Raw genomic sequence first — 16,273 nt, 5'->3', positions numbered from 1 at the left:
TGTCCCGCACTGGGTTTCCACCTTATATCATGGTGTTCATGTGCGCTTCTTATGTGTGATGATCTGTTCTATTTTACTACACCTATTTACTGTTCATATGGTTAATGAAGTTCTTATGCACTAATTAAAGATCAACATATAATGGATTAATTGAATCATAAGTTTACTAGATATACACTAGTTGCATTAAACACGATTGTGTGTACACGAGGATTTCCTTAACTGAAGTAGCATATATGAATCTAAGTATGGAAATGAAAAAGTTAGTGATTTTCTAATACTGATCCACCACCCCCCCCCCCCGGCTGATTATTATTTCCAAAATCTAATGGTTTGTATGGTATGGAATTTGGATTGATTCTAATGATTTATTTATATAATAGATTGATTATAATGGCTTGTTAAAATATTAAATTTACATTATAATATTATTATATCATAATTATAATTTATATTGTAATTCCGATATAATTTAAATTATAATATAAATATAATATGAGAATATTTTAATTAATTTTTAAATTTTATTTAATTCTGTTAATAATTATTCTATAAATAATTTAGATTAATATTAGCATTAACTAATCTTAACTGTAACTTAATTAATATTTAATTAAATGAGCATTAACTAGCATTTGCACCAGATGTTGCAAAAGAAACGTCGTAAGGCATAAATTCAAGAAGCATTGTGACATATAAAGAATCATTGAAGATGAAAATTAGTAGGTGAAGGGTAAAGAGCTAATACCCAATGTCCATTGCATTAAATAGGTCTTGTTTTTTGGAAAGTTTTTGGCTATGACATCTCGGGAAAAAAACTTCCCATTTTTAGGAGGCTATGGAATGACTTCAACTAGAAGGAGACAATACTAAATACTATTGTAGGTATTGAGGAGGAGCAGAATGTTGTCGTCATTAGTAAGATGAATAAGGGCAACGAGAAAAGAGGAACTAAGAAGGGTTAAAAAGGGTTATCTAGAGTCCTCCATTGTGGGATTTTTCTGTAATATTTTTGCTTCTCAGTATGTATGATAAGTCTTCAACACTCTATCTCTGCTTTTATTGACTTCAATCTGCATATTCTTAAAAGGCATTTGTGCTGCTGTTGGTACTCATTATGTTGGCTCTCTTTAGTTCCCTTAGATGTAAGTGCACAAAAATCTTGGACTTATATGACACTGAATTATTGATAATGGGAGATAATAATCATAACAATTTTTTTGATTGAATTATTTGGGTTTTATGTCATTTTATCTCCAAAATATACAGATAATTTTGTTGGTTGGAACAAAGCTACAAGTTATAATAACATAGTTGGCCTTAGAAATTCAAGGGAGGCATGATGTAGTTAAAGGAACCCCAACTGTGCAGCCAACAAGTAAAAGTAAATTGTTATCCTTTTCTTGATCCATTTCACTCTTTTCCAGGTATCAAAATGATTTTCACTCTAAATTTCAATTAACAAATTGTATTTCTAAATCCTATTACTGAGTATTTATGGGAATACCAATTGCTTAATGGTTATCTTATGTTCCAGAAGCGTTTTATAAGGTATAACCTCAAAATTAAAAGCAATACATCCTATCCTATTCTCCTTACAGAAGTGTGTCTTTCCCCTATCGAGAGCCTAGCTATGACTAGGCTTTTGTTGTACAAGAACAAACTCAATAACATAGGAGACCGTAGACTTCCTATGTTAGCTTTAAATTCCAGCCAAAACCACCTAAGGCTCAAACAAGGTTGGTATAAAGACATGAGGTCTTGGTTAAATCAATGGGAGATCAACGAGAATGTTGCATTGCAAAACATTAATAACATTAAAAATATTGTTACTTCTAAATTCAAAGAAAAAATGTGGTGTGAGAAAGATTTAGCAGCGAAAAGAAAATTAAGATATTATAAGGAGGTCATCAACCTCACCCTATAAGATCAAAAGCATCTCTATGTTTTAACTAGCTCAAAGAAGAAAATTAATATAGCCAAGATTAGAACGAACTCTTATGAGCTCCATAGTGAAACGAGTCGTTGGGCAGTTCCTAAAACACTATGGATGGAAAGGATCTGCCATCTCTGTGAGAATATGAACATCGAGTATGAAAGTCACTTCCTCTTAGAGTGCCCCGCATACAACCACATTAGATCTCAATTTCATAATATTTTTTGCAACACTGACCTTCCTAGCCTTTTACGATGTCAAAATTATAGTGAGCTTGGGAGGCTTCTCTCCAAACCTCCAAGCTTTTTGAGCACAAGAATAAAATCTTAAATCAAACTAAATAATTGGTTTCTTTAGGTCAGATAGACCAAAGTTTGGTCATGAACGTTAACCACCATCACCATCACCGTCACCATCATTATATATATATAGATAGATAGATAGATTATTTCATATTTTATTTCCTATAATATATTTTAATTTAATATATAGTTTATAGTATTAATATACTCCAAGTAAATATATAAAATATATGGACAATTATGTTAATAAATATATAATATTTTTTTATCATTAGATAAATGCATGTTATTATTAATAACTAAATTTTATTATTATATTATATATGAATTAGATTATAATTTTAAATAGAGCTGTCAATATATTAACAATATTTATGTAATAACTAATATTCTATTAATATATAAAACAATGTTAATATAATAAATGTATTAGAAGAGAATTTTTCGGAGAGATCACATCGAATAATTTCTTGGAGATTATAGTGGGATCCACCTAGACTGAACGGCAACATCAAAGGCCACAAACAACAGCGATTGCATATGTGCACGAGGGTGCATGTGGTCTGTTGGCCAGCATGGACAACATCAAAGTGGGGCCCTGTTTACAGAATTTTCGTTTTCATCTCTTCCTAAACCATATTTTAATTTCTTTTATATTCACATAGGCACTTAGATATTTTTTTTTGTAGTCAAACATGGTATCAAACTATATTTATTAAAAAAAAACATATTTATTTTTTAAAACTATAATAAAACTATTTTTGTTTTTGTTAGCATGGCCATGGTATATTTGTTTTAAAAGTAATTTAAATTTTCATCTTTTTAATTATAAAAAATTATGGATAGTTTAGACTAAACAATATACGAGTATTCCTTCTAGCATACATGATCTAATTGATAAAATCATATGTTTCCAAATATCGTTTTTAAGTTTCCTCCGTCTATTCCTATTTTAATTTACAATTGGCAAGATCATTATCAACTATTTAACATATTAAACGTGCCTTGAACGTGGATTATGAAACCTGGGTGTGATTTTGAAAAGTCCTCCCTCCCACCATTCAACCGCACACGTGTTTGTGATTAGCTTCTATCTTGGAATAAAATAAATAAAAATGAAAGTGTTTTCTTGTGTAGAATTACACACAGAGCAATGAAGGCTACCAAGGAACTCGACCTAGGTGCCTCATATTCTATTCTCACCATATCTCCAATATCTATTTAACTGGGAACTTTTAGGTTTAATAATTAATTGAAGGTTTCGTATCCGTGTTGAAAAAATATTCTATTATTGAGTTTGACTAATTAATATTAAAGTCTGTGCAGGAAATGAGTGAAACCATTCAGGAAGGAGATGTGCACTTGCTTATCTAGGCAGAAAGAAAACATTAAGAGAGTTATTATGAATGAAATGTATATTTGAAGAATGATATATTAATGGAGAGCTAAATTGTCACCTTTAGAGTGAACATTAAATCCTATGTCAATAGTATTGAATTAGTTCAGAGTTGAGCACAGATCATTTAGTTGCCAGAAAAAACATATACATTATGTACTACATAATTCAAATTAGTAAGGAAACAATTAATCCAAAATTTTCTCTGATTATTTAATATAATAACAAACATTTACATAGGTCAGAAAATTAATCCAAATTCATTTGGGAAAGGTATTTAACTAATGACGTCACCTCCAAAACCACCAACTCAAAATAAGGTTAATTGCAAAGCTTTACAAGTTAAATAAAATTATGTTTAGTTTTGTTCTTGCAAATAATTGAATTTTTCAATGAGTAGTGAGATGCTTACTCTTTTTTCTTTTACTTTTTAGATTGTTACTCTTTTTCTTTTCTCTTTTAAACCACAATCTTAACTTTTAAGAACATGCATTATAGTGGAAACTCCTAAAATACATTGATTTAAAGAAAATTTAAGTGGTCAATAAAATAAGAAATATAAAATCTCAACGGTTGGGCACTTTGTCCTTTGCTTTACTCCTATTAACAGATTTTTGCTTTGCTTTATTCTGCTTAAATCCTGGGTGTATGTAAGTGGCGCTGTGATATTGACTTGGAATGAAAATCACTGAGAAACAGAGAGCAGAGACACAGAAGCCATACTACATATACATCTCCGGATGGTTATGTAGTGGCGAGATATGTGGTTATAAATATTATTCTATGCAGTAAATAAAAGTGTACATGCAACCATTTTATTAGTGTTTAAATTTTTGGAAGCTGTCATTCATACTGTTTTAGAGTAGAAAAATATAAATAAATAAAAACAAGCCTTAGTTTATGGAATATTTTTGGTGTTTCAAATCTATTCACAAAAATTCTATCTATATAATCATTTTCCATAATGCAATTAAATTTTTGGAAGCTGTCATTCATACTATTTTAGTGTAGGAAAATATAAATAATAAAAAAAACAAGTTTCAGATTATGGAATATTTTAGAGTTTGAAATAGATTTACAAGAATTCTATCCATATAAACATTTTCCATACTGCAATTAGAGTTACAAGGTATAAACTTATTGCGCTATAAACTTAAACTTACTGGGTTGTCCCAAAGAATAAATTTTAAAATTACAAACCTGCTACAAATCTTGAAAGTCCAAAATCCGCTACTTTGACATGCAATTCCTCGTCCAACAGAATATTTGTAAAATCATTTGAAGATTTTACATCTCTGTGGAAAATAGGCGGTTCATGGCAGTTAAGAAATGCCTGGGCAGTCTCTATACAAATTCTAAGACTGACATGCAATCCATGGTCCAGCAAAATATTTGAATATTGATGCCTATGGGGAGCAGGGTTATTGGTTAGAAGCTAAAAAGGTGTTTAAGCATAATGAAGAGAGAGGGGAGGGTGAAAAATTCGTCAAAAAAATTAATAATATTTGAATAGAAGTTACCACATAAAAGAGAAATTTGTTGTAACTTTTCAAGGAAATTATAATCTTAATCTTGTAGAACATTTTAAAGGTATTGCTTGTTTAATCACTGATGTTAATATTGTAAAACGAAGACTCTCTTAAAATATTTCAAATGCATGAGATAATTTAATTCTGGCATCAAATATTATTTCTGCAAATTACATACTGCATTCCAGAAGATTCTTCAGCTTGGAGAATTGTAAAAAGATTCACTATACATTGAGATAATTTAATTCTGACATCAAATATTATTTCTGAAAATTACATACTGCATTCTAGAGTAATCTTCAGGCTAACAGGTTCCCACGAATTGTAAAAAGATTCACTATACATTGTAGAGAAAACTCCTTAAAATTTCAATCCTTTCTCGAGGATTACTGATATAACTCACTATATATTTTGAAGAGGGCTCATGCGTTAACCCCAATTTGTTTGGAATGGCCATGAAATGTGAGGATTACTGATATAACTCACTATATATTTTGAAGAGGGCTTGTGCGTTAACCCCAATTTGTTTGGAATGGCCATGAAATGTGTATGTATGCATATAAGAATATGCACAAAATTCATTAACTAAATTGCTACCAATTCCTTTGACAAGCTTGCCAAGGGTTGGACTGAACTAAAAGGACATAGAACTGCATTGAAACAGTCAACAAAATGCAATTAAAAATGCAAATTATGTTACTGCGCATTTCATCATCGTTACTAATGGTCTAAGTGAATTTTTTTAATTAATGCAACTTAATGGAAAAATGTCTATATGACCATTAGACATGCGACTCCCACATGAGAGGAGCTAGTAATTTCAAGCAGATTCTTGCCAACTTCAAAAACTGTTTCAAGGTTAAAATCCCTTAAATCCCATAAAATCCCTTAGAATCAATTAATTATATCAATTAGTGAGAATTCTTACAAAGCTTTCAGGTAAATTTGATATTATTAAATGAATTTATCTTACAATAACAGTCTCTAGGAAGCAATAACAATAAAGAAGATACCATACCGAAAACCCAACAAAGCTCTAAGGTAAGTTGACAAATGCCTTAGAAAATTGCCTACAATCTTGTTGACGACTTCAAATTCATTGTCTTGAAGTGGAAAAAAAAACAGGAATCAGCGCAACATTTTGTAACAACACAAAATTACTTGTTGATATTCCTCTAAAAGGAAGACGAGATCATGCAATCATTACATTTTGTTTCAAAAGCACCAAAAACTTTTAAAAACACACAGAAATGTAATTATAAATATTAAAGAAAATAAAAAGAAGACGAGATCATGCAATCATTACATTTTGTTTCAAAAGCACCAAAAACTTTTAAAAACACATAGAAATGTAATTACAAATATTAAAGAAAATATAATTAGGAAAAATTTAAATACACATTCACTCCATCCCAGACATCAACATAACCACTAACAAAAATATATACAATTTAAGGTTGCACGTGTACTTGAAAACCCAGAAAAGAATAAAAATAAAAGGCGGCGAGAGCTACTCTTCTTATTTGTGCTACCAAGGAACATAACCAAATAACATTGGCTATTACTAGCAATTGTCCCAAAAGGTACAACAAGAGGCCGACAGGATTATTAAATTAGAATTGTTGAATTTCTTTAAGAAGAGATATTGGTTCAAGTCTACAAGGAGCAAAGAGATTTGATGTTTGGAGTTCTATGCTTTTTGGACACCATATTTCTTTAAATACAACTTAATTTTTTAGAAAAGTTCAAGCCCAATGCAGTTCTGTCATGCAGACAGTTCTGCTAAACCACAAGTTACACATCTTCAGACCTGAAAAAATACATAACAATGGTTTGGAAAATCAATTGTGATATCATAATTGGTTTTCCTTCCACATACATACAATTGCTCCAAAGGCAAGGACAAGAAAATTTTCAGCTCTAGTGAGCACCAGTGGGTCACTAAAACTAGTGACCACTAATGACTTTCACATTTATACAAGGAACATGGAAGGGATTTTACATGGACTCCACTCAACTTCAAACACATCTTCAGCCAATATGTAGAGTGATTGAAATTGAACACAGCTAAGTAGTGACATTGGCTCACAGTGATACACCAAGTATAAAATATTGAAGCTTTTACAGAAGCAAGGAGTAAGAAAAATTATGAAGCTTAGATAAGTAGATTTAAATCAATCAAAGCTTGTTGAATGGCTATAACATCCATAGAAATAATATTCCAAGGTTCTGCTCTCATGTACAAGATCTACACTTTGATCTGGACTACTGTTTGATACCAAATCATCATCAACTCCAAGCATTGCAAGTGATAGATGAGTTTGGATGTCACAAATCCCAGAGTTTGCTCTAGATTCATCCTCAATCAATTTATCTAATTCCATGGACATTGTCAATTTCCTCTTGGTCCAATAAGGTAGGTCATCTCATTCTCCTCGTAGTAATTTCAAAATCTCAAATAATAATTTATAGACAAACAATGAGGAAGAATAAGTTCACGTTCTTACATTAACATTTATCCATTGTTTGAAATTTGACAAAGCCAGTTTAATGCAAAGGTAGGCCACTTTATATGGGGAAACTAAAGCTTTCAATTCAGATCTTGCAATCCAGATTTTAGCTAGGATAGTGATTCTCAGAAAAGATATATACTCTCTTGATATTTGAACGAAAGCAGATATACTGGCTCTTCTTGCCTATTCAGGGAGGGCTAATTTGCATACTGAAGATTTGGTTTGAGATATGATGTAATCTCTTTTGCTAATATTCAAAGAATCTTAAATTTCATTAATGGAAAAAGAGATTATTGGCAATTGAGGCTTTGAATATTTTTCCATAATCCACCATCAACTCGATATTTCATATGCCATTCTTCGTTATGGGCAAAAACAATTCTAGCACTAACTCCTCACAGGAAAGGAAACGTCTTCAAGCAAATAAATTTGACATAAGATCATAAACTGAAACATATATACGCAACTAAAGAGAATAAGAGTAATTACTCTATTCATTCTAGGTCAAAACTGAGCTTCTGTCTCAGACAACATGCTGCACCAATGACCATTCTCTTCATCTTGCTCATGTCATAAGCATCTTCCAAAAGTGGATTTGCAAGTTCTTTTACAGAGCCAGTTGCCAGTAATGGCCTTGCCTAAAGTTTGAAATTTACAAGAGATTAAGATTTTGAACCAAGACAAAGAAACCAAAAGAATCCAAAATTATCAAATACAAAACAAGCAAGGACACTAGATTCCTACCCACATAACCAGGCTTTCTCGGCCTTTAGGATTCTTGTAATTGATTGGTTTTCTTCTAGTTATTAGCTCTAGAAGAACTACTCCAAAGGAATACGCGTCCGTCTTCTCATTAACATTGTCATACATGAAATATTCTGGAGCCAGATACCTAAAATATGATAGCAGCTAGTTTTATGAAGTCTTGATTATAAATGACATTTATTTTCCTAAGGAAAGAGCTGGTGTAAAGAAAGAAATGGATATTTACCCAAATGTACCTACAACATCACTACATGTCATATATGCAGATTTTGTTGAAGCCCATTTGGCCAGCCCAAAATCTGACAACTATTCACAGAATATCTTTAGTTAACAATCCATCGAAATATGATTTGCTAGTTAATGATCAAGCAAATCTTATTATAAAATCTCCAACCAAAAAATACAAACAATTCAACAGAAGCTTGAGAACTTGTTTCTCTCACAAAGATCAAGATACCTAAGGTTCGAAGTTTTCAGAAAGAAAAATATTAAATGATTTCACATCTCTATGGATGATAGGATGAGAACAACCTTCATGCAGATAAGTCAAAGCTTCAGCAATTCCAATGGCCACTTTCAGCCTACCTTTCCAATGAGCCTGTGGCTTGTCCTTTCCTCCTGTAACCCAACTTTTTCTGAGAACTGGGAACAACACTTAACACTAAAAAATAATAAAAATATCGAAGGACATAACATGATACATGCATGAAAATTGGCATACTACATACGATAAAGAGTTTCTTCCATACTTCCTCTCAGTAACAAGTTGTAGCCCAAAAAGCACTCCTCTTCAACACAGTAACCAATTAATGAAACAATTTCTTCGTTATGGGCAAAAACAATTCTAACACTAACTCCTCGCAGGAAAGGAAACGTCTTCAAGAAACTAAATTTGACATAAGATCAGAAACTGAAACATATATACGCAACGAAAGAGAATAAGAGTAATTACTCTGTTCATTCGAGGTCGAAACTGAGCTGCCTGTCTTGGACAACATGCTTCACCAATGACCATTCTCTTCATCTCGCTCATGTCATAAGCATCTTCCATAAGTGGATCTGCAAGTTCTTTTACAAAGTCATCTGCCATTAATGGCCTTGCCTAAATTTTGAAATTTACAAGAGATTAAGATTCTGAACCAAGGCAACGAAACCAAAAGAATCCAAAATTATAAAATAAAAAACAAGCAAGGACACTAGAGCCCTACCCACATAACCAGGCTTTCTTGGCCTTTAGGATTCTTGTCATTGATTGGTTTTCTTTCAGTTATTATCTCTAGAAGAACTACTCCAAAGGAATACACGTCCGTATTCTCATTAACCTTGCCATACATGAAATATTCTGGAGCCAGATACCTGGAATATGATAGCAGCTAGTTTTATGAAGTCTTGATTATAAATGACATTTATTTTCCTAAGGAAAGAGCTGGTGTAAAGAAAGAAATGGATATTTACCCAAATTTACCTACAACATCACTACGTGTCATATATGCAGATGTTGTTGAAGCCCATTTGGCCAGCCCAAAATCTGACAACTATTCACAGTGCAAAAGTTCTCATCCAGCAAGATGTTCTCAGGCTTGATGTCACAGTGTATGATCCTATCCCTGCATTGCTCATGAAAATATGCAATTCCCTGAGCTGTAGCTAAGGAGATGCTGTAGCGAGTATCCCAATCTAGAAACCTTGGATCATTTGAAGATGAACGGAATATCCATCTATCCAGGGATCCATTTGGCAGAAACTCATGGACAAGGAGCCTAAAATGAATAATTTACAAGTTAAATTTCAGTAGTAGTTCTGTGATACACACTTTAGCAGGGATTTGTTACCTTAACATGTAATCTGGGATTCTGGCCTATTCTTTGCTAAGATGAAGATGTGAAAAATCAAAAGGAATGCAAACAAACACTCACCTTTGTAATCCCTCGGAGCAATATCCACAGAGACGAACTAAATTCCTATGGTGAATGGCACCAATCGTTGTCACCTCTGTTTTAAATTCCCTCTCTCCTTGTGGCAGCAATCTCTCCAACCTTTTCACAGCAATCAAAGTTCCGTCTGAGAGTGAACCCTTGTATACAGTCCCAAAACCTCCTGCCAAAGCGGTCTCCCATTAGTAAAAAACAAATTTTAAAATCAAAACCTTTATATTCTGCAGATAAATTGTTAGGCTTTCATACCAGTTCCAAGCCTCTCTCTGAAGTTGTTTGTCGCAATCTACAGATTCACAAAGGGAAAATTCACAGGAGTCCCAGGAAAAAAATGGAAGCATCCAAGCTTCGTCTATTTTTCATCATAATTATGCTGCTACAACAAATAAGATAAACACGCACACCAGAAATACAACACCAAGAATAGTTCCTAGAATAAGTATCTTTAGATGGGATTGATATTTCGAATGCCAGAGAGGGCACCCATTTGAGGATCCCATTCTGCTATTATTAATGAGGCTGACTTTCATGAAAAATGTGTAATTGGGATTTTGCAAACCTCCAAAAAGAAGGTTTCCTAGTGTCCAACAGTAGGGTTTCAGGTCAGAAACCCCATATACAGAAGCTACACATGAGCATGTAGACAAGCAGAGATCTTGACATGCAGACATTGCAGAAATATTTCTGTAATTGAAAATGACTGAACTTCCACCATAGTAATTTGTTTGTGGAACAGTCACAATCTTGTACCTTGAATACTCATTATTAATATCGTTGACGCAATCTGGTGAAGAATTTATAGGCAAACACCCTAGAAATGGTCTACTTGAATCAACTGGATTTGATCCAGGTGGGCAGCTGCAATGTGGGTTACCCTTAGCATCAAGGCAACAGATACCATTCCCACAAATTCCAGCAATACTACAGGGATTCGAAACTGCAACCCAATCTACAATCCAGCTGGAACTGACATTAGCATCCCATCTGTACAATCTCAAATTGCCATCATGTTCGAGAGTGATCCGCCTCAACGCTCGACCGTCCTGAGCCAAACTATTTTTGTTATGATAAATATATACCAACTCCTTTGAGGGCTCACCAAAGCTCATGCTAAAACTTCCAGACAGATTGAGGAAAGCAACCGCAGAACCGGTCGCGTTGTATATCATGGGCCCTGACCAGTATGAATAATTGAAAAATTCATAAGGGATATTGTAATTCAATGCAATCTTCAGAGATTCTGGCTCTTGCATTATTTTGAGAAAGTAACGGCCTCTAGATACATCAGTAGAAGAATTCCAGCTGGTGAGGTTTAAAGATTGTGTCAATTCTTGTCCTGGTAGTAGTGTGTCTGTTGGAGATGCAAAGCTTTGCCAAACAATGTCTGAGTCGGAGTTGTAGAGAACAAAATTGCCTGAATCTTGCATCTCCCCTGACTCAACAGACAATCCAGTGGTCTCAGCCATCCAGACCGTTGATTTTCCATCTCCCAGTTGAAGATTTCCATCTTGGCCAAGAGTGAGGAATCCTTCTTCACTTACTGGCTGGTCTCTGACAAACCCAAAACCACAAACCTTCAAATTTAACAGATACATAGACAATACAATAATAAAAGTCGATCATCACTGCAATCCAAGAACTTATGCATCCAAATAGGAAATTTCACTATATAAAGACACTACCATAACATATATGAAAGATGAGTCGGCTAATACAAAAGCAATACAGTAACAAACATAAGAGACGAACGTAAAAATGCAAAAACAGAGGGTGTATTTTTTGGGGGCTATTTTTCCATGAATTCCAATTTGAACATTGCTGACTAATCTCTGTACTTGATGATAAGGAATTGGCATTCATGATTCCCATCGACCCGATTTGGTGATCTTTGGACATTAATATAATTCCTACTGCTTTCGTTCTCCCTGTCATTTTACACACCTTCACAGCAAATATTAAGCACCATATAGTAAGTTACTGATTCACTCACTGCCTTTACATCTTCTCTCTTGAATGAGAATAAAATAATATTCAATGAATAGGATAGAAAGAATAAAACATTCACTTACTACATGATGTTTAATATTGCCCACCAAATATGGTACTAAGGCCAATGATCACGCCTTGATGAGAAAAAGAAACAGGTTGGTTGCATGTTAGCCAAACAACAGGAATGATCTTCTCAAAAGCTATGATTAGGACCTTACGCTAAATGCAATGACAAAGAGTTGGAGGCTGGTGTAACATGGCTGGCTCATCATAGTCCTATATTAATGCATGCACCTCAGATGCTAAATTCAAATCCTGCTCCTCAAGTCTTCATTCATTCAAAGATGATCGAGATAAATCTCAGGAGGAGTAAACAAGTGAAGAGAGCAGGATGGGAAAAAAGGACTGCAAGGAATTGAAAGACATCCTCTACAAGATGTTGAGGTTACACAGGTACCGGGTTGTCATGGATGATGTTATGGTGAAAAGGAGAGATAGCTATAGAGGAGATGACTCGGATGGCCCAAACCAGCAATCTACACAGCAGACAATCACCAGGCTTTGGATCCTAATTGGTGGGAGTTGGAGGGTAGACTTTCTCTGGTACAGGTATCAAGAAGCAAGAAGTTCAGATAATGAGTTATGAGCTCTCGTCTGCTGTTCTCAGATCTTTGTAATTTTTTTCATCTCCTAAGGCATGTAGTGAGCTTCACGAGAGAAGTAGCAACACCAGAATTGATGATACTCTCCCATCATTCCATGTAGTGACCTTCACTAGAGAAATAGCAACATAGCAACACCAGGTTTGATAATTTCCAAGTAGTTCATTTTTTCAAATTTTTGAAATAAGATTGATTAGCAAGTTCCTCATACTTAACATTAAGCTAAATATATTAGACATCTTTATCTCAATTACAGATTCCAGACATCGCAAAGAGAATGAAAAACAGTTAATTGTTGGCTTTGCTCCATGCCAAGATACTGGCATATGCAAGCTCAAAGAAATGTAATATTGTTTAAGAAATGTAATACTATTTGAGTTTAGATCAAATTTAAAAAGGATAAGCTACTTAAAGCAAGCACCTTCATTTGGCTAAGTATCGTCGGGACTTGCACTCAGTCCAAATAACTTATTCTTGAGGGAATCCAACCTTGGCAGGTGGCAGCATGCCACCCAACAATGCATCAATAAACAGATTCTTATGTTAATAAGAGGCATTCTAGTTTTATGTGGGGGAAGTTTTCTCTTAGTTTGTATGATAGCCTGAAAGGAGTTATTCACCATTGGTTGTATCTCTTGAATATTAATGGCATCAAATCTCTTTTAATGATAATGACAAGCACACAAAATGCACCTTCACAGCAAATATTAAGCACCATATAGTAAGTTACTGATTCACTCACTGCCTTTACATCTTCTCTCTTGAATGAGAATAAAATAATATTCAATGAACAGGACAGAAAGAATCAAACATTCACTTACTACATGATGTTTAATATTGCCCACCAAATATGGTACTAAGGCCAATGATCACGCCTTGATGAGAAAAAGAAACAGCTTGGCTGCATGTCAGCCAAACAACAGGAACAATCTTCTCAAAAGCTATGATTAGGACCTTACACTAAATGCAATGACAGAGAGTTGAAGGCTGGTGTAACATGGCTGGCTCATCATAGTCCTATATTAATGCATGCACCTCAGATGCTAAATTCAAATCCTGCTCCTCAAGTCTTCATTCATTCAAAGATGATCGAAATAAATCTCAGGAGGAGTAAACAAGTGAAGAGAGCAGGATGGGCAAAAAGGACTGCAAGGAATTGAAATACATCCTCTACAAGATGTTGAGGTTACACAGGTACTGGGTTGTCATGTATGATGTTATGGTGAAAAGGAGAGATAGCTATAGAGGAGATGACTCGGATGGCCCAAACCAGCAATCTACACAACAGAAAATCACCAGGCTTTGGATCCTAATTGGTGGGATTTGGAGGGTAGACTTTCTCTGGTACAGGTATCAATAAGCAAGAAGTTCAGATAATGAGTTATGAGCTCTCGTCTGCTGTTCTCATATCTTTGTAATTTTTTTCATCTCCTAACGCATGAGCTTCACGAGAGAAGTAGCAACACCAGAATTGATGATACTCTCCCATCATTCCGTGCAGTGAGCTTCACTAGAGAAATAGCAACATAGCAACACCAGGTTTGATAATTTCCAAGTAGTTCGTTTTTTCAAATTTTTGAAATATGATTATTAGCAAGTTCCTCATACTTAACATTAAGCTAAATATAATAGACGTCTTTATCTCAATTACAGATTCCAGACATCCCAAAGAGAATGAAACAAAGTTAACTGTTGGCTTTGCTCCATGCCAGGAAACCGACGTATGCAAGCTCAAAGAAATGTAATACTTTTTAAGAAATGTAATACTATTTGAGTTTAGATCAAATTTAAAAAGAAGAAGCTACCTAAAGCAAGCACCTTCATTTGGCTAAGTATCGTCGGGACTTGCACTCAGTCCAAATAACTTATTCTTGAGGGAATCCAACCTTGGCAAGTGGCAACATGCCACCCAACAATGCATCAATAAACAGATTCTTATGTTCATAAGAGGCATTCTGGTTTTATGTGGGGGAAGTTTTCTCTTAGTTTGTATGATAGCCTGAAAGGAGTTATTCACCATTGGCTGTATCTCTTGAATCTTAATGGCATCAAATCTCTTTTAATGATAACGACAAGCACACAAAATGTTGCAAATAAAAATGCAGAGTTGAACATACCTATTTGCCATCGAAACAGGTTTGTTATTATTGCCCGGTATGCCTACATACAGAATGCCCAACACATACAATTGGCAAGAGACGGGATAAAAGCCTAATGCAAAGGTCCCATTCTTGGACATCCAAAACTTTTGCCCCTTCACTGAAATTGTGGAATTGAGGGAAACCCGACCCGTCGTCATCTCACCCTGAAATTGCAAGGAGGGTGGTATGAAGCAGGTTATCATGAACGTTATTAGGGCTAAATATGAATACATTCCTACTACTACTGAATCAGTAAATAATGATTCTAATAATAATGGCCTCTCTATCAATGCAATTCCCACTTCTGCTTCCTCCTCCACTGCCACATGTATCACTCAGTTTATACATGTATATATAAGAATCAAAACCAGAGTTTGAACTGATTCGGACAGCAATGTCCAATCTGATCCAAACTTTAATTCGAAAAGGTCGATTTTGAATTGCATTAAATTGGAAACAGGGATTTTGATTATTGGGCAGGCGGAGGGTTGTACCAGACATTATCTTGAATTGCCCTCCATTGTCAAAGAAATGTGAAGTGGGGTCTGAGACAGAAACCCTCTTCGGGGATGGTGTGCATTCCTCCAACTGGTATAACGTTCGAGTTGTTGATCGACCTGCAGTTCTGGGCATCCTCCATAGAATCGCAGGTGATAGAATAGACGCCTGGGAACTTGTTGGCAAAAATGGAGACCCGACACCGGTTCCGCAGGCCACCAGTCCCTTGATTTCCACTTGATTTTCACTGTGCTCGGCTTCGCTCACCCTTATGCCGACTTCTTCCCCGACATTGTAGTACTTATTGGTGCCGAGATCCTGGACCTCGATGCCCTTTGATCGAAGGTGTTCGACAAAGGAATCTTTGAGCGTGCAGTCGAAGTCATCAGCTCCTGAAATGATCTTTAGAGGCTTATTGGCGTCAGTGCTTCCCATTTTCCTGGAACGCCAATGAGGAGGGTTTGGGAGGTTGGAAAAGCAATGAAGGGAGCGAGGGTAGTGTCGAATATAGAGGGAGGAGTAGGTGCACACAGGTGCATGCACCTGGATTTGGGATTGTGCTGCACCCAAGGGGTGTCCTGGAACTCTGAATTATGACATTCCAATAT

General features: G+C 34.8%; 1 pseudogene across 1 annotated transcript; it reads right to left on the bottom strand.

Moving 5' to 3' along the window:
- Nucleotides 1-9,924: 9,924 nt before the first annotated feature.
- On the bottom strand, nucleotides 9,925-15,838 carry LOC149173598 (G-type lectin S-receptor-like serine/threonine-protein kinase At5g24080; annotated as a pseudogene). Its single transcript, XR_016259302.1, has 5 exons — nucleotides 15,662-15,838; nucleotides 15,144-15,331; nucleotides 10,625-11,926; nucleotides 10,358-10,538; nucleotides 9,925-10,201 (listed from the first exon to the last, which is right to left on the bottom strand). The product of XR_016259302.1 is annotated as a G-type lectin S-receptor-like serine/threonine-protein kinase At5g24080 (transcript).
- Between the last annotated feature and the right edge of the window lie 435 nt (nucleotides 15,839-16,273).

Source organism: Pinus tabuliformis, chromosome 4_2, assembly GCF_031772625.1.
Source record: "Pinus tabuliformis cultivar Carrire ecotype Pingquan chromosome 4_2, CPIR1, whole genome shotgun sequence".
NCBI classification, from domain to species: Eukaryota; Viridiplantae; Streptophyta; class Pinopsida; order Pinales; family Pinaceae; genus Pinus; species Pinus tabuliformis.
Note: the sequence above shows the minus strand (reverse complement) of the source record. Positions and strands in the feature narration are given on the sequence as shown.